A 27,713-nucleotide genomic window follows, 5' to 3' on the forward strand; every position below is an offset into this window, starting at 1 on the left:
CTCTTTTTTTTCTGAAGGCTGCTACTTGTGAGGTTTTATCTGCATCACAAGATGACCTTTGCTAACCAGAGTTTCTCTTCTCTTCTTCCCATAACCTGTTTTGCCAAGATCCAAGACTTCCACTCTTTTTGTAACCTCAAAACGATATTTAAGCCACTGTAGTCCATTGATGGCAATGGAATAATCACTCTGTAGTTATCTCCATTGATGTTATTATTATTATTTTTTTTTTACCTTCATTCCTATTAGTCTGCCTCTTGTGAGTTGAGTTTTCAGTGAATCTTCAGAGGACAAAGAGAAAGTTTTCCCTTGCCCCATAAAAAACCCTACATATACTGTGTGTTTTTTCTATCAGATAATCAAAACAGCTACTAAATGATGAATGGGAAGGTAGCATATATAGTGTGGATATGCTGGAAAAAGGATAATTCATGTTCAGGCAAGATAGAGAGGAACAGCATGAGATTTTATCACGTTGCCCAGAACAGCGCACAAATTAAAACTTACAAACTGTTTATTTCTGTGATTTTCCATGTAATATTGTTGGATCGTTGTTGACAGTAGGTAACTGAAACCATAGAAAATGAACCTGTGGATAAGGGAGACTACTGTAGCAATGTATGATTCTGATAGATTTATCTTTTAAAATAGAATGTTACATTAAATAACTATGTTGCAATCAATTTGTATATGATGTAATATCAACATTCAAATGATAATTTTCATCTCAACTTAAACTTTGTTTCATTTTAAGAAATTATAGGTCATACTGCAAGGTTTATGCATTATTTCTCTTGTTTTACTATATCATAAGTAAAAGAACTTAAATGTAGAAAGTTTGAGATATGCAAAAATGATAAAACCTGCAACATAGAAGTTGCAGACTAATTGTAGTCATATGTTTTAAAATGTGAAAACATATTGTTATCTGCTTTTAAATTGGTAATATGAGTGAAAGTCCTCTGTGTTAATAACTCAAATGCTTAGAATTTAAACATTTTTCTTAGTCATTCATATATTTTATCTTTAAAAATTAACAAAAATTGTCCAGGCATGGTGGCTCACGCCTATAATCCTAGAACTTTGAGGGGCCGAGGCAGTTAGATCATTTGAGGTCAGGAGTTCGAGACCAGCCTGGCCAACACGGTGAAACCCTGCCTCTACTAAAGCTACAAAAAATTAGCCGGGTGTGGTGGCAGGTGCCTGTAATCCCAGCTACTCAGGAGGCTGAGTCAGGAGAATAACTTGAACCCAGGAGGCAGAGACTGCAATGAGCCGAGATCATGCCGTTGCACTCCAGCCTGGGCAACAGGAGCAAGACTCCTTCTCAAAAAAAATAATAAAATAAATAAATAAATAAATTTTGTTGTCAGAATATATTTAATTAAGAAGATAAAATTTAATTTAAATTATTTAAGTTACCTAACCACACAATTCATTTTTTATGGGCAGAAGCCCAATAATCCTCCCTCAGTAACCAAATTCATTCTATAATTGAAAACAATTATTTTCATACCCAAAAAGTGAATATCAGCCCAAGCTGTGACCAAAATGGACTTCATTAACATTCTCTTCAGCTTGACTAAATCTTGGACAGGTTTCTTCCTGGCTATAGGTCTTTGACCTCCCTATTTTTAGAGACTTTATTGTCAAAAACTTGCAATTAACGAATTCTTTCTCTGCACCTTTGAGGTATAAATCTTTGCCTGGCCTCTCCCCAGTTTTACAACAAAGTAATGTCTTTCTCGTGAGTCTGGGAGCCATCCCTTTGAAATATAATTACAGTAAAATGAACAACAACAAAAAAATCACTCCTATCTCTCAGTCTCTGTGTGGGTGGGCAGAAGCCTACTTAATTAGCAAACACATATTAAAAGTACCAATTATCAAACACAGATGGCCTAAAGAAATTGACCAACCTTCCTATAAAGTCTTCCTATACTCTTCTGTTAGCTCACCCCAGTACTTAATAACTTTCCTGCCTTTTGTTTCAGCACAGCTGAGTTCAATCTCTCTTTCCTAGTGCAATAGCCTTGACCCTTACTGCTAGTCTTTTATGAAGTCTTCCTTGCTGTTTAATTTGCCTAGCGTAATTTTCTTTAACGTCTGGCAAATTACTTATTAGGCATTATAGTTTAATGACTAACAGCATATGTTCTCAAGGTAGACTGCTTGTTCACAATTTCAGCTACATGATTTCTAGATATGTGTGTGTGTGAGAGACCTTCAAGAACCTGTTTAAGCATCCTCTGCCCATTTCCTTATCTATAAAACGAGAATGTTGTTATAATCTCTCTCATGTGGTAACTTACTTAAGATAGCTTGTGTTAACACGTGTATATTGGTACATATCTAATATAATTTTCCATAATGGAAATGTGGTCTTTACTGATCTTTCTAGACTATGACTGGCAACTTAAGTTTAATGGTGAGTGATACATGTAGGAGAAGTCAGGTGTGAGTGTCTACTGGTGTCCTGTAACCATCCCAACTAAATTCTTTAAGTTTCATCACTTCTAAAACACTGTTTGCATCATAAAATATACCTGGCATCGGAATTGCTGTGGATGAGGGACTTCATCGCTGGTTTTGATTTATCTGAAAGCCCAGATTCTGACTAAAATGTTCACATAGGTCTTCTTTAGATCAAGTACCTTTCATGCGCGTCCGTGTGAAGAGACCACCAAACAGGCTTTGTGTGAGCAACATGGCTGTTTATTTCACCCGGGTGCAGGCGGGCTGAGTCCGAAAAGAGAGTCAGCAAAGGGAGATAAGGGTGGGGCCGTTTTATAGGATTTGGGTAGGTAAAGGAAAATTACAGTCAAAGGGGGTTTGTTCTCTGGCGGGCAGGAGTGGGGGTCGCAAGGTGCTCAGTGGGGGTGCTTTTTGAGCCAGGATGAGCTAGGAAAAGGACTTTCACAAGGTAATGTCATCACTTAAGGCAAGGACCGGCCATTTACACTTCTTTTGTGGTGGAATGTCATCAGTTAAGGTGGGGCAGGGCATATTCACTTCTTTTGTGATTCTTCAGTTACTTCAGGCCATCTGGGCGTATAGCTGCAAGTCATAGGGGATGTGATGGCTTGGCTTGGGCTCAGAGGCCTGACATTCCTGCCCTCTTACATTAATAAGAAAAATAAAACAAAATAGTGTTGAAGTGTTGGGGTGGCGAAAATTTTTGGGGGGTGGTATGGAGAGAGAATGGGCGATGTTTCTCAGGGCTGCTTCAAGTGGGATTAGGGGTGGCGTGGGAACCTAGAGTGGGAGAGATTAAGCCGAAGGGAGGTCTTGTGGTAAGGGGTGATATTGTGGGGATGTTAGAAGAAACATTTGTCGTATAGAATGATTGGTGATGGCCTGGATATGGTTTTGGATGAATTGAGAAACCAAATGGAATAACAGAAGGAGAAAAACAGGTATAAAAGGTCTAAGAATTGGGACGACTCAGGATATCTGATCAGAGAGTGCCTAAGGAGATTCAGCATAGTCCTGCCAGCAAAGATTATTTATTTACTTCAAGAGTTAAGAGTGGCAGTTTGGGGATAGCACCAGGAGATATCAGCTGTGATGGCTTGGAAAAACAGTGTAAACGGGCAGTGTAAACAAGAGCAGGGCATGTATGAGTAGTTGAGAACGGTGAATAGGAGTATGACTAGAGAGAAGATAGTAGGGATGACAAGTTTTTGGGGGGCACAGTCTAAGTTGGTCTGGTGTCTGGAATGAGACTAGGGCCTAATAAAAAGGAGCGTCTATACAGGAGCTCAAATGGGCTGTACCCTGCAGCATTCCGAGGACAGGCCTGAATTCTGAGAAGGGAAAGTGGTAAAAGTATTGTCCAGTCCTTTTTAAGTTGGTGGCTGAGCTTGGTGAGGTGTGTTTTTATTATTTATTTATTTATTTATTTTCAGAAGTGTACATTTTTTTATTTTATTTTATTTATTATTATTATACTTTAAGTTTTAGGGTACATGTGCACAATGTGCAGGTTAGTTACATATGTATACATGTGCCATGCTGGTACGCTGCACCCACTAACTCGTTATCTAGCATTAGGTATATCTGCCAATGCTATCCCTCCCCCCTGCCCCCACCCCACAACAGTCCCCAGAAGGTGATGTTCCCCTTCCTATGTCCATGTGTTCTCATTGTTCAATTCCCACCTATGAGTGAGAATATACAGTGTTTGGTTTTTTGTTCTTGTGACAGTTTACTGAGAATGATGATTTCCAATTTCATCCATGTCCCTACAAATGACATGAACTCATCATTTTTTATGGCTGCATAGTATTCCATGGTGTATATGTGCCACATTTTCTTAATCCAGTCTATCATTGTTGGATATTTGGGTTGGTTCCAAGTCTTTGCTATTGTGAATAGTGCCGCAATAAACATACATGTGCATGTGTCTTTATAGCAGCATGATTTATAGTCCTATGGGTATATACTCAGTAATGGGATGGCTGGGTCAAATGGTATTTCTAGTTCTAGATCCCTGAGGAATCGCCACACTGACTTCCACAATGGTTGAACTAGTTTACAGTCCCACCAACAGTGTAAAAGTGTTCCTATTTCTCCACATCCTCTCCAGCACCTGTTGTTTCCTGACTTTGTAATGATTGCCATTCTAACTGGTGTGAGATGGTATCTCATTGTGGTTTTGATTTGCATTTCTCTGATGGCCAGTGATGGTGAGTATTTTTTCATGTGTTTTTTGGCTGCATAAATGTCTTCTTCTGAGAAGTGTCTGTTCATGTCCTTCGCCCACTTTTTGATGGGGTTCTTTGTTTTTTTCTTGTAAATTTGTTTGAGTTCATTGTAGATTGTGGATATTAGCCCTTTGTCAGATGAGTAGGTTGCGAAAATTTTCTCCCATTTCGTAAGTTGCCTGTTCACTCTGATGGTAGTTTCTTTTACTGTGCAGAAGCTCTTCAGTTTAATTAGATCCCATTTGTCAATTTTGGTTTTCGTTGCCATTGCTTTTGGTGTTTTACACATGAAGTCCTTGCCCATGCCTATGTCCTGAATGGTAATGCCTAGGTTTTCTTCTAGGGTTTTTATGGTTTTAGGTCTAATGTTTCAGTCTTTAATCCATCTTGAATTGATTTTTGTATAAGGTGTAAGGAAGGGATCCACTTTCAGCTTTCTACATATGGCTAGCCAGTTTTCCCAGCACCATTTATTAAATAGGGAATCCTTTCCCCATTGCTTGTTTTTCTCAGGTTTGTCAAAGATCAGATAGTTGTAGATATGTGGTGTTATTTCTGAGGGCTCTATTCTGTTCCATTGATCTATATCTCTGTTTTGGTACCAGTACCATGCTGTTTTGGTTACTGTAGTTTTGTAGTATAGTTTGAAGTCAGGTAGCGTGATGCCTCCAGCTTTGTTCTTTTGGCTTAGGATTGACTTGGCAATGCGGGCTCTTTTTTGGTTCCATATGAACTTTAAAGTAGTTTTTTCCAATTCTGTGAAGAAAGTCATAGGTGGCTTGATGGGGATGGCATTGAATCTGTAAATTACCTTGGGCAGTATGGCCATTTTCACGATATTGATTCTTCCTACCCATGAGCATGGAATGTTCTTCCATTTGTTTGTATCCGCTTTTATTTCCTTGAGCAGTGGTTTGTAGTTCTCCTTGAAGAGGTCCTTCACATCCCTTGTAAGTTGGATTCCTAGGTATTTTATTCTCTTTGAAGCAATTGTGAATGGGAGTTCACTCATGATTTAGCTCTCTGTTTGTCTGTTGTTGGTGTATAGGAATGCTTGTGATTTTTGTACATTGATTTTGTATCCTGAGACTTTGCTGAAGTTGCTTATCAGCTTAAGGAGATTTTGGGCTGAGACAATGGGGTTTTCTAGATATACAATCATGTCATCTGCAAACAGGGACAATTTGACTTCCTCTTTTCCTAATAGAATACCCTTTATTTCCTTCTCCTGCCTAATTGCCCTGGCCAGAACTTCCAACACTATGTTGAATAGGAGTGGTGAGAGAAGACATCCCTGTCTTGTGCCAGTTTTCAAAGGGAATGCTTCCAGTTTTTGCCCATTCAGTATGATATTGGCTGTGGGTTTGTCATAGATAGCTCTTATTATTTTGAGATACGTCCCATCAATACCTAATTTATTGAGAGTTTTTTGCATGAAGGGTTGTTGAATTTTGTCAAAGGCCTTTTCTGCATCTATTGAGATAATCATGTGGTTTTTGTCTTTGGTTCTGTTTATATGCTGGATTACATTTATTGATTTGCATATATTGAACCAGCCTTGCATCCCAGGGATGAAGCCCACTTGATCATGGTGGATAAGCTTTTTGATGTGCTGCTGGATTCGGTTTGCCAGTATTTTATTGAGGATTTTTGCATCAATGTTCATCAAGGATATTGGTCTACAATTGTCTTTTTTGGTTGGATCTCTGCCCGGCTTTGGTATCAGGATGATGCTGGCCTCATAAAATGAGTTAGGGAGGATTCCCTCTTTTTCTATTGATTGGAAGAGTTTCAGAAGGAATGGTACCAGTTCCTCCTTGTACCTCTGGTAGAATTCGGCTGTGAATCCATCTGGTCCTGGACTCTTTTTGGTTGGCAAGCTATTGATTATTGCCACAATTTCAGCTCCTGTTATTGGTCTATTCAGAGATTCAACTTCTTCCTGGTTTAGTCTTGGGAGAGTGTATGTGTCGAGGAATTTATCCATTTCTTCTAGATTTTCTAGTTTATTTGCGTAGAGCTGTTTGTAGTATTCTCTGATGGTAGTTTGTATTTCTGTGGGATCGGTGGTGATATCCCCTTTATCATTTTTTATTGCGTCTATTTGATTCTTCTCTCTTTTCTTCTTTATTAGTCTTGCTAGTGGTCTATCCATTTTGTTGATCCTTTCAAAAAACCAGCTCCTGGATTCATTAATTTTTTGAAGGGTTTTTTGTGTCTCTATCTCCTTCAGTTCTGCTCTGATTTTAGTTATGTCTTGCCTTCTGCTAGCTTTTGAATGTGTTTGCTCTTGCTTTTCTAGTTCTTTTAATTGTGATGTTAGGGTGTCAATTTTGGATCTTTCCTGCTTTCTCTTGTGGGCATTTAGTGCTATAAATTTCCCTCTACACACTGCTTTGAATATGTCCCAGAGATTCTGGGTATGTTGTGTCTTTGTTCTCGTTGGTTTCAAAGAACATCTTTATTTCTGCCTTCATTTCGTTATGTACCCAGTAGTCATTCAGGAGCAGGTTGCTCAGTTTCCATGTAGTTGAGCGGTTTTGAGTGAGATTCTTAATCCTGAGTTCTAGTTTGATTGCACTGTGGTCTGAGAGATAGTTTGTTATAATTTCTGTTCTTTTGCATTTGCTGAGGAGAGCTTTACTTCCAACTATGTGGTCAATTTTGGAATAGGTGTGGGGTGGTGCTGAAAAAAATGTATATTCTGTTGATTTGGGGTGGAGAGTTCTGTAGATGTCTATTAGGTCCTCTTGTTGCAGAGCTGAGTTCAATTCCTGGGTATCCTTGTTAACTTTCTGTCTCGTTGAGCTGTCTAATGTTGACAGTGGGGTGTTAAAGTCTCCCATTATTAATGTGTGGGAGTCTAAGTCTCTTTGTAGGTCACTCAGGACTTGCTTTATGAATCTGGGTGCTCCTGTATTGGGTGCATATATGTTTAGGATAGTTAGCTCTTCTTGTTGAATTGATCCCTTTACCATTATGTAATGGCCTTGTGTCTTTTGATCTTTATTGGTTTAAAGTCTGTTTTATCAGAGACTAGGATTGCAACCCCTGCCTTTTTTTGTTTTCCATTTGCTTGGTAAATCTTCCTCCATCCTTTTATTTTGAGCCTATGTGTGTCTCTGCCCATGAGATGGGTTTCCTGAATACAGCACACTGATGGGTCTTGACTCTTTATCCAATTTGCCAGTCTATGTCTTTTAATTGGAGCATTTAGTCCATTTACATTTAAATTTAATATTGTTATGTGTGAATTTGATCCTGTCATTCTGATGTTAGCTGGTTATTTTGCTCATTAGTTGATGCAGTTTCTTCCTAGTCTCGATGGCCTTTACATTTTGGCATGATTTTGCAGCGGCTGGTACCAGTTGTTCCTTTCCATGTTTAGCGCTTCCTTCAGGAGCTCTTTTAGGGCAGGCCTGGTGGTGACAAAATCTCTCAGCATTTGCTTGTCTGTAAAGGATTTTATTTCTCCTTCACTTATGAAGCTTAGTTTGGCTGGATATGAAATTCTGGGTTGAAAATTCTTTTCTTTAAGAACGTTGAATATTGGCCCCCACTCTCTTCTGGCTTGTAGAGTTTCTGCTGAGAGATCCGCTGTTAGTCTGATGGGCTTCCCTTTGAGGGTAACCCGACCTTTCTCTCTGGCTGCCCTTAACATTTTTTTCCTTCATTTCAACTTTGATGAATCTGACAATTATGTGTCTTTGAGTTGCTCTTCTCGAGGAGTATCTTTGTGGCATTCTCTGTATTTCCTGAATCTGAATGTTGGCCTGCCTTGCTAGATTGGGGAAGTTCTCCTGGATAATATCCTGCAGCGTGTTTTCCAACTTGGTTCCATTCTCCCCGTCACTTTCAGGTACACCAATCAGACATAGATTTGGTCTTTTCACATAGTCCCATATTTCTTGGAGGCTTTGCTCATTTCTTTTTATTCTTTTTTCTGTAAACTTCCCTTCTCGCTTCATTTCATTCATTTCATCTTCCATCACTGATACCCTTTCTTTCAGTTGATTGCGTCAGCTCCTGAGGCTTCTGCATTCTTCACGTAGTTCTTGAGCTTTGGTTTTCAGCTCCATCAGCTCCTTTAAGCACTTCTCTGTATTGGTTAAAATAGTTATACATTCTTCTAAATTTTTTTCAAAGTTTTCAACTTTTTTGCCTTTGGTTTGATTGTCCTCCCGTAGCTCGGAGTAATCTGATCGTCTGAAGACTTCTTCTCTCAGCTCGTCAAACTCATTCTCCGTCCAGCTTCGTTCAGTTGCTGGTGAGGAGCTGCGTTCCTTTGGAGGAGGAGAGGCGCTCTACTTTTTAGAGTTTCCAGTTTTTCTGCTCTGTTTTTTCCCCATCTTTGTGGTTTTATCTACTTTTGGTCTTTGATGATGGTGATGTACAGATGGGTTTTTGGTGTGGTTGTCCTTTCTGTTTGTTAGTTATCCTTTTAACAGACAGGACCCTCAGCTGCAAGTCTGTTGGAGTACCTGGCCGTGTGAGGTGTCAGTCTGCCCCTGCTTGGGGGTGCCTCCCAGTTAGGCTGCTTGGGGGTCAGGGGTCAGGGACCCACTTGAGGAGGCAGTCTGCCCGTTCTCAGATCTCCAGCTGCGTGCTGGGAGAACCACAGCTCTCTTCAAAGCTGTCAGACAGGGACATTTAAGTCTGCAGAGGTTACTGCTGTCTTTTTGTTTGTCTGTGCCCTGCCCCCAGAGGTGGAGCCTACAGAGGCAGGCAGGCCTCCTTGAGCTGTGGTGGGCTCCACCCAGTTTGAGCTTCCCAGCTGCTTTGTTTACCTAAGCAAGCCTGGGCAATGGCGGGCGCCCCTCCCCCAGCCTCGCTGCCGCCTTGCAGTTTGATCTCAGACTGCTGTGCTGGCAATCAGCGAGACTCCGTGGGCGCAGGACCCTCCGAAACAGGTGCCCTATATAATCTCGTGCGCCATTTTCCAAGCCCGTCGGAAAGCGCAGTATTCAGGTAGGAGTGACCAGATCTTCCAGGTGCCGTCTGTCACCCCTTTCCTTGCCCAGGAAAGGGAACTCCCTGACCCCTTGCGCTTCCCGAGTGAGGCAATGCCCCGCCCTGCTTCGGCTGGCGCACAATGCGCACACCCACTGACCTGCGCCCACTGTCTGGCACTCCCTAGTGAGATGAACCTGGTACCTCAGATGGAAATGATGAAATCACCCGTTTTCTGTGTCGCTTAGGCTGGGAGCTGTAGACCAGAGCTGTTCCTATTTGGCCATCTTGGCTCCGAGAGAGGTGTGTTTTCAAAAGACCTTTAGTCCTTTCTACTTTTCTTGAAGATGGAGGACCATAAGGGATATAAAAGTTTCACTGAATACTAAGAGCCTGAAAAACTGCTTGGCTGATTTGACTAATAAAGGCTCGCCTGTTATCAGACTGTATTGAGGTGGGAAGGCTAAACTGAGGAATTAGGTCTGACAGAAGGGAAGAAATGCTTGCAGTGGCCTTCTCAGACCCTGTAGGAAAGGCCTCTACCTATCCAGTGAAAGTATCTACCTAGACTAAGAGGTATTTTAGTTATCTGACTCAGGGCATGTTGAGTAAAGCTAATTTGCCAGTCCTAGGTGGGGCAAATCCTCGAGCTTGATGTGTAGGGAAGGGAGGGGGCCTGAATAATTCCTAGGAGTAGTAGAATAGCAGATGGAACACTGAGAAGTTACTTCCTTGAGAATCGATTTCCAGGATGGAAAGGAAATTAGAGGTTCTAAGAGGCGGGCTAGTGGCTTACACTATAGCATAACCTGCCTTTGCTGGTGTATGGCAATTAGGCCTGGTGGAACCACCATCAATAAATCAAGTGTGATCAGGGTGAGGAACAGGAAAGAAGGAAATTTGGGGAAATGGGGTGAATGTCAGGTGGATCAGAGAGATACAGTCATGGGGGTCAGGTGTGGTATCGGGAATAATGTGGGAGGCCGGATTGAAGTCTGGGCCAGGAACAACGGTAATTGTAGGAGATTCAACAAAGAGTGAGTATAGCTGAAGGAGCATGGAAGCAGAAAGTATATGCGTCAGGTATGAGGAAGAAAATAGATTTTGGAAGTTATGAGAACTGTAGAGAGTGAGTTGAGCATAGTTTGTGATTTTCAGGGCCTCTAAAAGTATTAGGGCAGCAGGAGTGGCTGCACGGAGACATGATGGCCAGCCTAAAACAGTAAGGTCAAGTCGTTTGGACAAAAAGCCTACAGGACGCAATCCTGGTCCTTATGTAAGAATTCCGACTGCACAGCCCTGCACTTCTGCTGTGTGTAATGAAAAGGGTTGGGATGAGTCAGGGAGAGCTAGAGTGGGGGCAGTTTCTAAAGCTGTCTTCAAGGAATGGAAAGAGGAGTGGGGAAAAGATTTAGGATCTATGGGGTCAGCTAGGTTTCCTTTTGTGAGTTTATATAATGGTTTTGTTAGGATGGCAAAACCGGGTATCCAAAGGCGAAAGTATCCAACCATGCCCAGGAAGGAAAGGAGTTGTTGTTTTGTAGAAGGGGTTGGGGTTTGAGAGATCAGTCGGAAATGATTGGCAGGGAGAGCACGTGTGTTTTTATGAGAATTATGCTGAGATAGGTAACAGATGAGGAAGAAATTTGGGCTTGATTGAAGTAATCGGGGCTGTCTGTGAAGCTTTGCGGCAGTACAGCCTAGGTAATTTGCTGAGCTTGATGGGTGTCAGGGTCAGTCCAAGTGAAAGCGAAGAGAGGCTGGGATTAAGGGTGCAAAGGAATAGTAAAGAAAGCATGTTTGAGATCTAGAACAGAATAATGGGTTGTAGAGGCAGGTATTGAGGATAGGAGAGTATATGGGTTTGGCACCACGGGGTGGATAGGCAAAACAATTTGGTTGATAAGGTGCAGATCCTGAACTAACTTGTAAGGCTTGTCTGGTTTTAGGACAGGTAAAATGGGTGAATTGTAAGGAGAGTTTTTAGGCTTTAAAAGGCCATGCTGTAGCAGGCAAGTGATAACAGGCTTTAATCTTTTTAAAGCATGCTGCGGGATGGGATATTGGCATTGAGTGGGGTAAGGGTGATGAGGTTTTAATGAGATGGTAAGGGGTGCATGATCGGTCGCCAAGGAGGGAGTAGAGGTATCTTATACTTGTGGGTTAAGGTGGGGGGATACAAGAGGAGGACGCAAAGGAGGCTTTGGATTGGGAAGAAGGGAGGCAATGAGGTATAGCTGTAGTCCAGGAATAGTCAGGGAAGCAGATAATTTAGTTAAAGTGTCTCAGCCTAATAAGGGAACTGGGCAGGTGGGGATAACTAAAAAGGAGTGCTTAAAAGAGTATCATCTAAGTTGGCACCAGAGTTGGGGAGTTTTAAGAGGTTTAGAAGCCTGGCCGTCAATACCCACAACAGTTATGGAAGCAAGAGAAACAGGCCCTTGAAAAGAAGGTAATGTGGAGTGGGTAGCCTCCGTATTGATTAAGAAGGGGATGGGCTTACCTTCCACTGTGAGAGTTACCTAAAGCTCGGCGTCCGTGATGGTCTAGGGGGCTTCCGAGGTGATCAGGCAGTGTCAGTCTTCAGCTGCTAAGCCGAGAAGATCTGGGAAGGAGTCAGTCAGAGAGCCTCGGGCCGGAGTTCCAGGGGCTCTGGGAGTGGCTGCCAGGTGAGTTGAACAGTCTGATTTTCAGTGGGGTCCCACACAGATGGGACGCGGCTTAGGAGGAATCCTGGACTGCGGGCATTCCTTGGCCCAGTGGCCAGATTTCCAGCATGTGTAGCAAGCTCCTGTGGGAGGAGGTTCTGGAGGAACGTCTGGCCGCTGCGGTTCAGGCGTTTGGAAGTTCTTGTGTGCTGGAGATGTGCCTGGGGTTTGTCTCACAGTGGAGGCAAGGAATTGCAACTTTTTTCTATTATCGTACACCTTGAAGGTGAGGTTAATTAAATCCTGTTGTGGGGTTTGAGGGCTGGAATTTAATTTTTGGAGTTTTATTTAATGTCAGGAGCAGATTGGGTAATAAAATGTATTTTGAGAATAAGACGGCCTTTTGACCTTTTAGGGTCTAGGGCTGTAAAGTGTCTCAGGGTTGCTGCCAAACAAGTCATGAACTGGGCTGGATTTTTATATTTGATGAAAAAGAGCCTAAACGCTATCTGATTTGGGATAAAGAAAAAGGAGCATTAACGTTGACTATGCCTTTGGCTCCAGCCACCTTTTTAAGAGTAAATTGCTGGGCAGGTGGGGGAGGGCTAGTCACGGAACGAAACTGTAAGCTGGACCAGGTGTGAGGAGGGGAGGTGATGAAAAGATTATAGGGTGGAGGAGCAGAAGCTGAGGAAGAATTGGGACCTAGCTCGGCCTGGCAAGGAGCAGCCTGGGGAGGAAGGGAGAGGTCAGATGGATCTGTAGAAAAGGAAGATTAGAAAGACTCAGCGACGCTTGGGGTTGGGACTGAGGGGACAGGTGGGAGGGAAAGAAGGAAGATTTGGGACGAGTTGCACTGGGCACAGAGACTAGGAAGGGACTGATGTGTAAAAGAATGCCTGGATGTCAGGCACCTCAGACCGTTTGCTTATTTTACGACAAGAATTATTTAGATTTTGCAGGATGGAAAAATTCAAAGTGCCATTTTCTGGCTATTTGGAACTATTGTCGAGTTTGTATTGGGGTCAAGCAGCATTGCAGAAGAAAATAAGGCATTTAGGTTTTAGGTCAGGTGTGAGTTGAAGAGGTTTTAAGTTTTTGAGAGCACAGGCTAAGGGAGAAGAAGGAGGAATGGAAGGTGGAAGCTTACCCATAGTGAAGGAGGGAAGCCCAGAGAAAAGAGTAGAGACACGGAAAAGGGGTGGGGGGTTCTTGCCCTCCAGAAAAGCAGAGAAGGGGTTGGGGCATGGACATAAGGGATTGGGGCACAGAGATAAGAGGTCAGGGTGCGGAAATAAGGGATTGGGGCACAGAGATAAGAGGTTGGGGTGTGGAAATAAGCAATGGGGGGGTTCTCACCCCCTGGGAAAGCGGGACTTTCCTAGTCACGCTAAGCGTGAAGGAGAAGGGGTTGAGGGGTACTTGCCCCTGCCCCAGAAAAGCAGAGAAGGGGTAGAGACAAGGAGAGAAGGGGTTGAGGGGTACTTGCCCCTGCCCCAGAAAAGCAGAGAAGGGGTAGAGACAAGGACAGAAGGGGTTGGGGTACTTGCCCCTCTCCCAGAAAAGCGGGACTTGCCTCTAAGGGTGAAGGAGAAGGGGATGAGGGGTACTTGCCCCTCTCCCAGAAAAGCAGAGAAGGGGTAGAGACAAGGAGAGAAGGGGTTGGGGTACTTGCCCCTTCCCCAGAAAAGGAGGACTTGCCGCTAAGGGTGAAGGACCAAGGCAGGCATCCCTGCGTGGTCTGAAACCCTTGAAACGTGGGTGTATAATCAGAGAGGTGTCCCTGCAATGATTAAACACCAAGGGAAGGCTGCCTTCCCAGTCCATGACCGGCGCTGGAGTTTTGGGTCCATGGATAAAACGTGTCTCCTTTGTCTCTCCTGGAAAATGAAAGGAATTGAAATTAAGAGAAGTGAGAGATTGAAGAGTGGAAAGGAGAAAGTGGTTGAGGGACAGTGAGAGAGTTTGGAGAAGAGAGTAAGAAGAGGCTGCGTACCTGATTTAAAATTGGTGAGATGTTCCTTGGGCTGGTCAGTCTGAGGACCTGAGATTGTAGGTGGATCTTTCTCACGGAGCAAAGAACAGGAGGACAGGGGATTTCGGCACCAAATTTCATGCGCGTCCATGTGAAGAGACCACCAAACAGGCTTTGTGTGAGCAACATGGCTGTTTATTTCACCTGGGTGCAGGCGGGCTGAGTCCGAAAAGAGAGTCAGCAAACGGAGATAAGGGTGGGGCCGTTTTATAGGACTTGGGTAGGTAAAGGAAAATTACAGTCAAAGGGGGTTTGTTCTCTGGCGGGCAGGAGTCGGGGTCGCAAACTGCTCAGTGGGGGTGCTTTTTGAGCCAGGATGAGCTAGGAAAAGGACTTTCACAAGGTAATGTCATCACTTAAGGCAAGGACTGGCCATTTACACTTCTTTTGTGGTGGAATGTCATCAGTTAAGGTGGGGCAGGGCATATTCACTTCTTTTGTGATTCTTCAGTTACTTCAGGCCATCTGGCGTATACCTGCAAGTCACAGGGGATGCGATGGCTTGGCTTGGGCTCAGAGGCCTGACAGTACCTATATGCAACAAGGCCTATATGGGAATTCTTACTTCCAGATTATGATAACAGCAGTATTTGCAAAGACCAGTTATGTTAGGAGATATAATTTATTAAAGGCTTATGCTGAGCTGGGCACTACGATGTTTATTCTCCATGTGTTAACATGTTTAATCCTTACAACAACACTGTAACTTAGCACATTTTACAGATTGAGAACCAAGTCACAAATAAGTAACTTACGGATCTCACACATTTTATACGTATCATAGTCAAGATTTTATTTGAAGAAGAAAGATAACAGATGACTCTACTAATATACTGAAAAATAAGCCATACACAGTTTATCATACAATTAAGAAAATATATTAGAACCGTAAATACTAAGAGAAACTAGAGACAGTATTTAGCAAGTGTAGGGTAAAAGCAGATTTTGAGTTAGTCTAGTCAAACTTATGGTTCCTACTTCTGTAGTTTCTTTGCAATGGATCCGTTGTGGTTCTAAAACAAACTCTTGAAACTCCCACATTTATGTCTCCAGCCAGGATTTCTTTCCTAAACTTCAGAGGCATGTATCCAAATGCTACCCCAGTGTCTCCATGTGTAGGAATATCAGATTTAATATCTCAATCACAACAGGCAATTTCCCCTTCCACTGTCTTGCTTATCTCAGTAAAATACAACTCAGTCTTTCTAATTGCTCAAACTTGAAGTAATATTTGAGCGTCCTCTCTGTTCTACATTCCTTATTTTGTCAGTTGTATTCCTGTCTTCTGGAGTCCCTAAAATAGCCAAAAAAGTTTTTCAGATCTGGACCCTGTTACCTCTCACTCTTTGACCATGATTTTTTACCCTCTCTGATTCCGCACAAATACAGTGGCTCTTTGTTGTTTATTCAGTACTCAAGTAAACATCCATTCTAGCATGTCTACCCTTCTTTCTCTCTCTGCTTGGAGAACATTTCTCTTGTAAAAGTTTCACTCGCTTTCTTCCATCACATTTTGCACATTGTTACATTTTCATGGAAACTTATTCTGAATAAGATGCTGACAATTGTACTGCTTAATGCATGACTCTTTCCATATCTTTAATTTTCTCTATAGAAATTATCACAAGCTGCCCTGCAGTAGGTTTAAGGTAATTGTTTGTTTATTTGATAGTTTTTTGTTCTTTCTTTACACCTAGAAAAATGTAGGCGCCATGAAGGCGAATAATAGTGTTCAGTTTTTCTATTGAAATATGTACCTTTATAGTTCCAAGTCTCCCTCTAACTGTGACTTTAGCAAAGTCTACAAGTTGTGACACGTAACATCTTGATTATCACTCAGTCTAAATATTTTCTGGCACAGAACATGGTCAATTTTGGCAAATGTTTTAGGTGCCCTAGAGGGAAATAGATATTCTATAGGTTATGCAGTTTTTAATGCAATGTGCTCCATAAATAAGGTTTATGATTTTTTAAAAACCATAAAGTTAAAAGACTCATGTAAATACTGACACTACATAATATTTATCTGTTTTTTTCTTTTTTGCCTTTTACATTTTGAATCTATACTGTAAAGCAAATGGGAATTTAAACTGAAGGTTATTACATTTTAATGATACATTGAACACTTATCACTAAAACTAGAGACAAAGAAATCCTTTGTCTCTAGTCTTGCTTATTGTCTTAAAGTCTATGTAGCCAGAAGTCAATATAGCTACACAAGCTTTCTTTTGTTTAGTGTTTGTGTGATATAACTCTTTCCAGTCTTTTATTTTCAATATTTTGTATCATTATAGGTTTCCTGTGCACAGCATATAATAGGCTCATTAAAATGAAAATAGACAAAATTTGATGTAACTACTAATATGTTCGGGTTGAAATTAATCATTTTAAATTTATTCTGCCTGTTAGATGTTTCTTTCTTTCTTTTTTCTTGTCTTCTTTCAGGTAAGATGCTCTTTATGCCTTTCTTCTTCACTTACTTGTCAGCTTTAGTTATTTATTGATTATTTGAGGTTGTTCATTACACTAGGACTTACAACCTGATTTTTTAACTATAAATTAAAGCTTTTAACATTTCACACAAAATACTTTCATGTAGACTCTAAGAAGATGAAAAGAATGGGTCTCAATAATCCATACAGCAAATTTCTCCTTCTCTGCTAGTAGTGAAGGCAAACATTACTTTCATATTAAGATTCAAATTTTTGTCATTTTCATGAAGCATCTGGTTGAAAAGTATTGTGACCTATGTGCTTCTTAGAATTAAATTTTCTTTAAGAATTTTCTAATAATAAAATTAATTTGAGAATATTAGTTCATCCCCAGCAAAACACTTTACTTATATATTTCTAGTCTCTAAAATATTTTAAATACAAATATGACAAATGTCACCCTAGTGAATCTTTCTTTTTTCTTTCCCATTTAGATAAATATGTACTCAAAGCAGGTGGCTCAATCCACTTATCAGCATTTGGCATACCAGGTAAGCAATGAGAAATTTTGAGGGTTATTGAATAGAATAGGGCAATTTTCATTCTGGCACTTAGGGAATTAGCTATGTAATTGTCATTAATTTTAATGGGAATACTGTGCATAATCTGTAAAAATATAATGTATCTTTTTTGGAAATTTTTATAATGGATCAGCACAAAATTGTATAGCACAGGTGTTTAATTGGTGATGGATATAATATCAGGGATGAATTCATTAGGATCAAAGAATAAAAAATCAATTACTTGCGAAGCTAGGAACTTCTGGAATGCAAAATAGTTGTGTCACATTTGTCACAGATTTGAAATTTGTTACTGAGAGAATCAGAGATGACTATCAAGTAAAACTAATCTGCATATTATTCAGTGGGTTGGGTGTAGATATGTCTATTTTTTACTTAGCAATTATTTGGGGAAACACTTAAAAATGTCCATTGTCAGTATTTTGGCACATGTATGATTGATTCAATTTCCTTGCCAATTAATTTTAATTTCAATTAACCTTACAGAACCAAAAAAGCCCTCTCAAATTTCAATTTCAGATATTTCAGAGCAAAACCTTTCTAACCATTATGTCAAAAATAAAATATTCCTGATATACCTAGGGACATTCTTCAGGGAAACTGAAAGAACTGCTGCTTTTTTATGGTGTTCAGGGAAATAGCAGGGTCATTATTTTTTTACATGACTTAAAAAGGCTAAGAAATGAGAGTGGCCTAACGGGTTGTATCTCTCTAGCCATCTTTATTCAGTGATTTTCCTCTCATTTCTAGTCAAAGGAATTATGTAGACATCAGTATGATATGTGATATTACATCCTAGCTACTGTAGATAGAAACTTTTGATTGTGTTATTTTACAACAGAGTAATAAGTTGTATCACAGTGAATGTATTACTTATTCTTTTTTATTTTTTTCACAGAAAATATATTTTAATACATCAAAAATATCCCCAAACAATTATTTTTCACTCTCACTTTTATAAACTAAACAATTATGTTCAGGATATATTAGCCCATTTACCCAACATCACATGATCCATCATTGTCCTTTTATATCTCTCTATATGTATCTCATCTTTGGTCAGCCTTCCTAGAGTCCTAATTTCATACATTTCTTGGCCATGTTTTTTTCTTTTTTCTTTTTTTTTTTTTTATTTTTTATTTTTTATTTTTTATTATACTTTAAGTTTTAGGGTACATGTGCACATTGTGCAGGTTAGTTACATATGTATACATGTGCCATGCTGGTGCGCTGCACCCACTAACTCGTCATCTAGCATTAGGTATATCTCCCAATGCTATCCCTCCCCCCTCCCCACCACAGTCCCCAGAGTATGGTATTCCCCTTCCTGTGTCCATGTGATCTCATTGTTCAATTCCCACCTATGAGTGAGAATATGCGGTGTTTGGTTTTTTGTTCTTGCGATAGTTTACTGAGAATGATGGTTTCCAATTTCATCCATGTCCCTACAAAGGATATGAACTCATCATTTTTTATGGCTGCATAGTATTCCATGGTGTATATGTGCCACATTTTCTTAATCCAGTCTATCATTGTTGGACATTTGGGTTGGTTCCAAGCCTTTGCTATTGTGAATAATGCCGCAATAAACATACGTGTGCATGTGTCTTTATAGCAGCATGATTTATAGTCATTTGGGTATATACCCAGTAATGGGATGGCTGGGTCAAATGGTATTTCTAGTTCTAGATCCCTGAGGAATTGCCACACTGACTTCCACAATGGTTGAACTAGTTTACAGTCCCACCAACAGTGTAAAAGTGTTCCTATTTCTCCACATCCTCTCCAGCACCTGTTGTTTCCTGACTTTTGAATGATTGCCATTCTAACTGGTGTGAGATGATATCTCATTGTGGTTTTGATTTGCATTTCTCTGATGGCCAGTGATGATGAGCATTTTTTCATGTGTGTTTTGGCTGCATAAATGTCTTCTTTTGAGAAGTGCCTGTTCATGTCCTTCGCCCACTTTTTGATGGGGTTGTTTGTTTTTTTCTTGTAAATTTGTTTGAGTTCACTGTAGATTCTGGATATTAGCCCTTTGTCAGATGAGTAGGTTGCAAAAATTTTCTCCCATGTTGTAGGTTGCCTATTCACTCTGATGGTAGTTTCTTTTGCTGTGCAGAAGCTCTTTAGTTTAATTAGATCCCATTTGTCAATTTTGGCTTTTGTTGCCATTGCTTTTGGTGTTTTGGACATGAAGTCCTTGCCCACGCCTATGTCCTGAATGGTAATGCCTAGGTTTTCTTCTAGGGTTTTTATGGTTTTAGGTCTAATGTTTAAATCTTTAATCCATCTTGAATTGATTTTAGTATAAGGTGTAAGGAAGGGATCCAGTTTCAGCTTTCTACATATGGCTAGCCAGTTTTCCCAGCACCATTTATTAAATAGGGAATCCTTTCCCCATTGCTTGTTTTTCTCAGGTTTGTCAAAGATCAGATAGTTGTAGGTAAGCGGCGTTATTTCTGAGGGCTCTGTTCTGTTCCATTGATCTATATTTCTGTTTTGGTACCAGTACCATGCTGTTTTGGTTACTGTAGCCTTGTAGTATAGTTTGAAGTCAGGTAGTGTGATGCCTCCAGCTTTGTTCTTTTGGCTTAGGATTGACTTGGCGATGCGGGCTCTCTTTTGGTTCCATATGAACTTTAAAGTAGTTTTTTCCAATTCTGTGAAGAAAGTCATTGGTAGCTTGATGGGGATGGCATTGAATCTGTAAATTACCTTGGGCAGTATGGCCATTTTCACGATATTGATTCTTCCTACCCATGAGCAAGGAATGTTCTTCCATTTGTTTGTATCCTCTTTTATTTCCTTGAGCAGTGGTTTGTAGTTCTCCTTGAAGAGGTGCTTCACATCCCTTGTAAGTTGGATTCCTAGGTATTTTATTCTCTTTGAAGCAATTGTGAATGGGAGTTCACTCATGATTTGGCTCTCTGTTTGTCTGTTGTTGGTGTATAAGAATGCTTGTGATTTTTGTACATTGATTTTGTATCCTGAGACTTTGCTGAAGTTGCTTATCAGCTTAAGGAGATTTTGGGCTGAGACGATGGGGTTTTCTAGATAAACAATCATGTCGTCTGCAAACAGGGACAATTTGACTTCCTCTTTTCCTAATTGAATACCCTTTATTTCCTTCTCCTGCCTGATTGCCCTGGCCAGAACTTCCAACACTATGTTGAATAGGAGCGGTGAGAGAGGGCATCCCTGTCTTGTGCCAGTTTTCAAAGGGAATGCTTCTAGTTTTTGCCCATTCAGCATGATATTGGCTGTGGGTTTGTCATAGATAGCTCTTATTATTTTGAAATATGTCCCATCAATACCTAATTTATTGAGAGTTTTTAGCATGAAGGGTTGTTGAATTTTGTCAAAGGCTTTTTCTGCATCTATTGAGATAATCATGTGGTTTTTGTCTTTGGCTCTGTTTATATGCTGGATTACATTTATTGATTTGCGTATGTTGAACCAGCCTTGCATCCCAGGGATGAAGCCCACTTGATCATGGTGGATAAGCTTTTTGATGTGCTGCTGGATTCGGTTTGCCAGTATTTTATTGAGGATTTTTGCATCAATGTTCATCAAGGATATTGGTCTAAAATTCTCTTTTTTGGTTGTGTCTCTGCCAGGCTTTGGTATCAGAATGATGCTGGCCTCATAAAATGAGTTAGGGAGGATTCCCTCTTTTTCTATTGATTGGAAGAGTTTCAGAAGGAATGGTACCAGTTCCTCCTTGTACCTCTGGTAGAATTCGGCTGTGAATCCATCTGGTCCTGGACTCTTTTTGGTTGGTAAACTATTGATTATTGCCACAATTTCAGCTCCTGTTATTGGTCTATTCAGAGATTCAACTTCTTCCTGGTTTAGTCTTGGGAGAGTGTATGTGTCGAGGAATGTATCCATTTCTTCTAGATTTTCTAGTTTATTTGCGTAGAGCTGTTTGTAGTATTCTCTGATGGTAGTTTGTATTTCTGTGGGATCGGTGGTGATATCCCCTTTATCATTTTTTATTGCGTCTATTTGATTCTTCTCTCTCTTTTTCTTTATTAGTCTTGCTAGCGGTCTATCAATTTTGTTGATCCTTTCAAAAAACCAGCTCCTGGATTCATTAATTTTTTGAAGGGTTTTTTGTGTCTCTATTTCCTTCAGTTCTGCTCTGATTTTAGTTATTTCTTGCCTTCTGCTAGCTTTTGAATGTGTTTGCTCTTGCTTTTCTAGTTCTTTTAATTGTGATGTTAGGGTGTCAATTTTGGATCTTTCCTGCTTTCTCTTGTGGGCATTTAGTGCTATAAATTTCCCTCTGCACACTGCTTTGAATGCGTCCCAGAGATTCTGGTATGTTGTGTCTTTGTTCTCGTTGGTTTCAAAGAACATCTTTATTTCTGCCTTCATTTCGTTATGTACCCAGCAGTCATTCAGGAGCAGGTTGTTCAGTTTCCATGTAGTTGAGCGGCTTTGAGTGAGATTCTTAATCCTGAGTTCTAGTTTGATTGCACTGTGGTCTGAGAGATAGTTTGTTATAATTTCTGTTCTTTTACATTTGCTGAGGAGAGCTTTACTTCCAACTATGTGGTCAATTTTGGAATAGGTGTGGTGTGGTGCAGAAAAAAATGTATATTCTGTTGATTTGGGGTGGAGAGTTCTGTAGATGTCTATTAGGTCCGCTTGGTGCAGAGCTGAGTTCAATTCCTGGGTATCCTTGTTGACTTTCTGTCTCGTTGATCTGTCTAATGTTGACAGTGGGGTGTTAAAGTCTCCCATTATTAATGTGTGGGAGTCTAAGTCTCTTTGTAGGTCACTCAGGACTTGCTTTATGAATCTGGGTGCTCCTGTATTGGGTGCATAAATATTTAGGATAGTTAGCTCCTCTTGTTGAATTTATCCCTTTACCATTATGTAATGGCCTTCTTTGTCTCTTTTGATCTTTGTTGGTTTAAAGTCTGTTTTATCAGAGACTAGGATTGCAACCCCTGCCTTTTTTTGTTTTCCATTTGCTTGGTAGATCTTCCTCCATCCTTTTATTTTGAGCCTATGTGTGTCTCTGCACGTGAGATGGGTTTCCTGAATACAGCACACTGATGGGTCTTGACTCTTTATCCAACTTGCCAGTCTGTGTCTTTTAATTGGAGAATTTAGTCCATTTACATTTAAAGTTAATATTGTTATGTGTGAATTTGATCCTGTCATTATGATGTTAGCTGGTGATTTTGCTCGTTAGTTGATGCAGTTTCTTCCTAGTCTTGATGGTCTTTACATTTTGGCATGATTTTGCAGCGGCTGGTACCGGTTGTTCCTTTCCATGTTTAGCGCTTCCTTCAGGAGCTCTTTTAGGGCAGGCCTGGTGGTGACAAAATCTCTCAGCATTTGCTTGTCTGTAAAGTATTTTATTTCTCCTTCACTTATGAAGCTTAGTTTGGCTGGATATGAAATTCTGGGTTGAAAATTCTTTTCTTTAAGAATGTTGAATATGGGCCCCCACTCTCTTCTGGCTTGTAGGGTTTCTGCCGAGAGATCCGCTGTTAGTCTGATGGGCTTCCCTTTGAGGGTAACCCGACCTTTCTGTCTGGCTGCCCTTAACATTTTTTCCTTCATTTCAACTTTGGTGAATCTGACAATTATGTGTCTTGGAGTTGCTCTTCTCGAGGAGTATCTTTGTGGCGTTCTCTGTATTTCCTGAATCTGAACGTTGGCCTGCCTTGCTAGATTGGGGAAGTTCTCCTGGATAATATCCTGCAGAGTGTTTTCCAACTTGGTTTCATTCTCCGCATCACTTTCAGGTACACCAATCAGACGTAGATTTGGTCTTTTCACATAGTCCCATATTTCTTGGAGGCTTTGCTCATTTCTTTTTATTCTTTTTTCTCTAGACTTCCCTTCTCGCTTAGTTTCATTCATTTCATCTTCCATTGCTGATACCCTTTCTTCCAGTTGATCGCATCGGCTCCTGAGGCTTCTGCATTCTTCACGTAGTTCTCGAGCCTTGGTTTTCAGCTCCATCAGCTCCTTTAAGCACTTCTCTGTATTGGTTATTCTAGTTATACATTCTTCTAAATTTTTTTCAAAGTTTTCAACTTCTTTGCCTTTGGTTTGAATGTCCTCCCGTAGCTCAGAGTAATTTGATCGTCTGAAGCCTTCTTCTCTCAGCTCGTCAAAATCATTCTCCATCCAGCTTTGTTCCGTTGCTGGTGAGGAACTGCGTTCCTTTGGAGGAGGAGAGGCGCTCTGCATTTTAGAGTTTCCTGTTTTTCTGTTCTGTTTTTTCCCCATCTTTGTGGTTTTATCTACTTTTGGTCTTTGATGATGGTGATGTACAGATGGGTTTTCGGTGTGGATGTCCTTTCTGTTTGTTAGTTTTCCTTCTAACAGACAGGACCCTCAGCTGCAGGTCTGTTGGAATACCCTGCCGTGTGAGGTGTCAGTGTGCCCCTGCTGGGGGGTGCCTCCCAGTTAGGCTGCTCGGGGGTCAGGGGTCAGGGACCCACTTGAGGAGGCAGTCTGCCTGTTCTCAGATCTCCAGCTGCGTGCTGGGAGAACCACTGCTCTCTTCAAAGCTGTCAGACAGGGACATTTAAGTCTGCAGAGGTTACTGCTGTCTTTTTGTTTGTCTGTGCCCTGCCCCCAGAGGTGGAGCCTACAGAGGCAGGCAGGCCTCCTTGAGCTGTGGTGGGCTCCACCCAGTTCGAGCTTCCCGGCTGCTTTGTTTACCTAAGCAAGCCTGGGCAATGGCGGGCGCCCCTCCCCCAGCCTCGCTGCCGCCTTGCAGTTTGATCTCAGACTGCTGTGCTAGCAATCAGCGAGATTCCGAGGGCGTAGGACCCTCCGAGCCAGGTGTGGGATATAGTCTCGTGGTGCGCCGTTTTTTAAGCCGGTCTGAAACGCGCAATATTCGGGTGGGAGTGACCCGAGTTTTCCAGGTGCGTCCGTCACCCCTTTCTTTGACTCAGAAAGGGAACTCCCTGACCCCTTGCGCTTCCCAGGTGAGGCAATGCCTCGCCCTGCTTCGGCTCGCGCACGGTGCGCGCACCCACTGGCCTGCGCCCACTGTCTGGCACTCCCTAGTGAGATGAACCCGGTACCTCAGATGGAAATGCAGAAATCACCGTCTTCTGAGTCGCTCACGCTGGGAGCTGTAGACCGGAGCTGTTCCTATTCGGCCATCTTGGCTCCTCTCTCCTGTATTTCTTATTCTATCATATGGCAAGTAGAATAGAAACTTTAATTTGAGAATTTAGATGATATTGCATTGTTTATTTTCACATTTGTCTCAGCAGTTACACCTGAATTAAAAACACAAAAATAATCATAAACAACCATTTAAAATAATCATTTGGATATTACACAATGTACATTGGGAATGTGGAATTCCAATTTGTGTTTCAAGCTAACCTTGTCATTAATTCAAGTACCTGTTTTCCACTTTAAAATATTTGATGGGTATGTACTCTGTGGTTAAACAATCTCTATAGTCCTGCAGATTTTCTCTATGGATGCAAATCTCCCTGACAAAAGACAGTCTTTTCAGGACTACTTCTGTTTTCAGGCCCTCTGAGAAGCATCTCAAAATAGTCAAACAAATATATTAGGACATAAAATATTTTGGTTTCCTTTATTCTACCCCCCTTGAAAATTTCTTTCAGAAAGTTTTACATTTTTAAAGCCCAGTTGATACCTTCAGAAAGATTTGAGTTAGAGGTTGCGAGATAACAGACACAAAGGAGGGAAAAACAAATTGAGATAAGTAGAAAAGAACAAATTTAAATGTGTTGACCCATATCTTCTTGAATCAGTCTCTCATCCCAAGAATGGATCAGTTTGATTCAACAGTAGTGTCCCATTCCAGGAGGCAGCATTCCACATGGGCTCTCAGAGCTACGCTTCTGTGCATAATGAGGGCACACAGAGCTTTAATAAGAGGCGTATCATATCTTTGGACACAGAAGAAAAACAAAGGCTAATGTCTAGAGTAGTCTGTAAGCTAGTTTTTCTAGAGGGTCTAAAGCTTCTTCAAATTACAGTGAAATCTAACCAGATTTTTCTGGATTGTGGTTTAAATAAGTTGTTCAAGTGAACTTTCTAAGTAGTTCATACACACATCAGAAGTCATGAAGATTGTTTATATATAAGTTGCTGTGTTGATTTTTCTCCAAAGGTTACATTAAATTTTCTAGCTTCAGTTTGGAGATCTTCAAGAAAAGCACAGTTGTAATTTCCAGTGATTCCAAGTGAGAAAAATGTGAGAAATTTTTGAAAACTTTAGTTTTGAGACTATTAGTCAGGAAAGAATTCAGAATTTGGCCCAGATTTTAGACAAATAACAAAAACTCAAAAACAATAGACAGTGCTAGAATCTAATAACAAGTGCATTATAGTTTGTTTGTCTGAAGTACAGCTTTTCTCTCTTTTGTTCCCTATTTCTACCAAGAAGAAGTAATTGTAAGATCAACTTATTTACAAGAAAAGTTTTAGTCTTATTATAAATTGGTCTGATTATTTGCATAAAGTGCAACATGAATAGCGCTTAGCCACATAGGATCTTTTAAACTTGGCTTTGCTGGAATATTTTCGTAAAGAATCTCATATAAACTTTTTGCCATTTTTATTTTATTTTTATATATTTAGGGTATACTAGTACAGTTTTGTTACATGGATATATTGCACAGTAGTAAAGTCTGAGCTTTTAGTGCACCTATCACTCCAGTAGTGAACATTGTACCCAACAGGTATGTTTTCAATCCTTACTCCTCTCCCATCTTTCCCTCTTTTGGAGTCTCCAATGTCTATTATTCCTTTCTGTATGCCCATGCTTACCCGTTGCTTAGCCCCCACTTCTGAGCAAGAACAAGTGATATTTGACTTTCTGTTTCCTGGTTATTTAACTTAGGATAATGGCCTCCAGCTTCATCCATGTTGCTGCAAAAGACATGATTTCATTATTTTTTATGGCTGTGTGGTATTCAGTGGTATATGTATACCATATTTTCTTTATCCAATCATCCGTCGATAAACAGGTTGATTCCATGACTTTGCTCTTATAAGTAGTGCTGCAATAAAACATACAAATTCAGGAGCAACCTTAAATCCAACCATATTAATAATAACTTTAAATATGAATACATTAAACACTTCAAAAAGAAGTCAGAGGCTTTCAGACTGGATAAAAAATAAGGCTCCAACTATAAGTTGTCTATCAGTCACACACTTAAGATCCAAAGAAGCAAATGGTTCATAGCAGAGATGAAAACAAGATGCCGTGCAACAGTAATCGTAAGAGAACTTGTGTGGCTATAACAATATCAGAAAAAATATACTTTAAAATATAAATGTTAATACAGTTAAAGAGGACTATGTTATATTAATAAAAGAGTCAAAGGTTAATACAGTTAAAGAGGATTATGCTATATTAATAAAAAAGTCAATGTATCAGATAGATATAACCAGTAAAAACACATATGCACCTAATAATAATGCATCAAATTATATAAAGCAGAAACTGACAGAAATAAAGAAAAAGATAATTCCATGGTAATACTTCAATACATCGGTTTCAGTAACGAATAAAATAAGTGGGCAGAGGATCAACCAAAAAACTGTAAATTTGAATAATATCAGAATAGTAAATCTGACATCTATAGAATACTCCAGTCAAAAACAGCAAAATAGGTATTCTTCTCAACCTCACATAGAAGATTCTTCAGGTAGTTCAATGTGCTAGAGGACAAAAAAAGTATCAGTAAATTTAAAATGATTGAGATCATGCAAAGTATGTCCTCTGGCCAAAATGGAATTAAATTAGTAATCAAGAACAGAAAGAAACAGGAAATACACAAATATGTAAAAATTAAACAACAAACTCCTAAACAACTAATGGATTAAAGAAGAAATCACATGCAAAAAACCTAGAAAACATTTTGAGCTGAATAAAAATGAAAATACAGCATACCAAAATTTACGGAATGCATCTAAAGCAGTGCTTAGAGGTCATTTATAAACTCTTATATTAGAAAAAAACAAAGATCTCAAATCTATAACCTAATCTTTCACCTTAAGAAACTACAGGCCGGACTCGGTGGCTCATGCCTGTAATCCTAGCACTTTGGGAGGCCGAGGTGGGTGGATCACGAGGTCAGGAGTTCAAGACCAGCCTGGCCAACATGGTTGAAACCCCGTCTCTAATAAAAATACAAAAGTTAGCCTGGCATGGTGGCAGTGAGCTGAGATCATGCCACTGCACTCCAGCCTGGGAAAAAGAGCGAGACTCCGTCTCAAAAAAAAAAAAAAAAAAAAAAGAAACTACAAAAAGAAGAGCAAAAGATAGCCAAAAAAGTTAAGGTAAAAAATATACCATATTATGGTTAATTTTATGCATCAAC

General features: G+C 40.3%; 1 long non-coding RNA gene across 1 annotated transcript in view; it reads left to right on the plus strand.

The window, feature by feature from the left end:
• Window positions 1–27,713, plus strand: part of LOC134731100 (uncharacterized) — a 368,226-nt gene that overhangs the window by 65,483 nt on the left and 275,030 nt on the right. The window contains exon 2 of the long non-coding RNA XR_010113186.1: window positions 17,266–17,322. This is a non-coding gene — a long non-coding RNA (uncharacterized LOC134731100). The remainder of the gene's footprint in view (window positions 1–17,265; window positions 17,323–27,713) is intronic.

Source organism: Pan paniscus, chromosome 8, assembly GCF_029289425.2.
Source record: "Pan paniscus chromosome 8, NHGRI_mPanPan1-v2.0_pri, whole genome shotgun sequence".
NCBI lineage: Eukaryota > Metazoa > Chordata > Mammalia > Primates > Hominidae > Pan > Pan paniscus.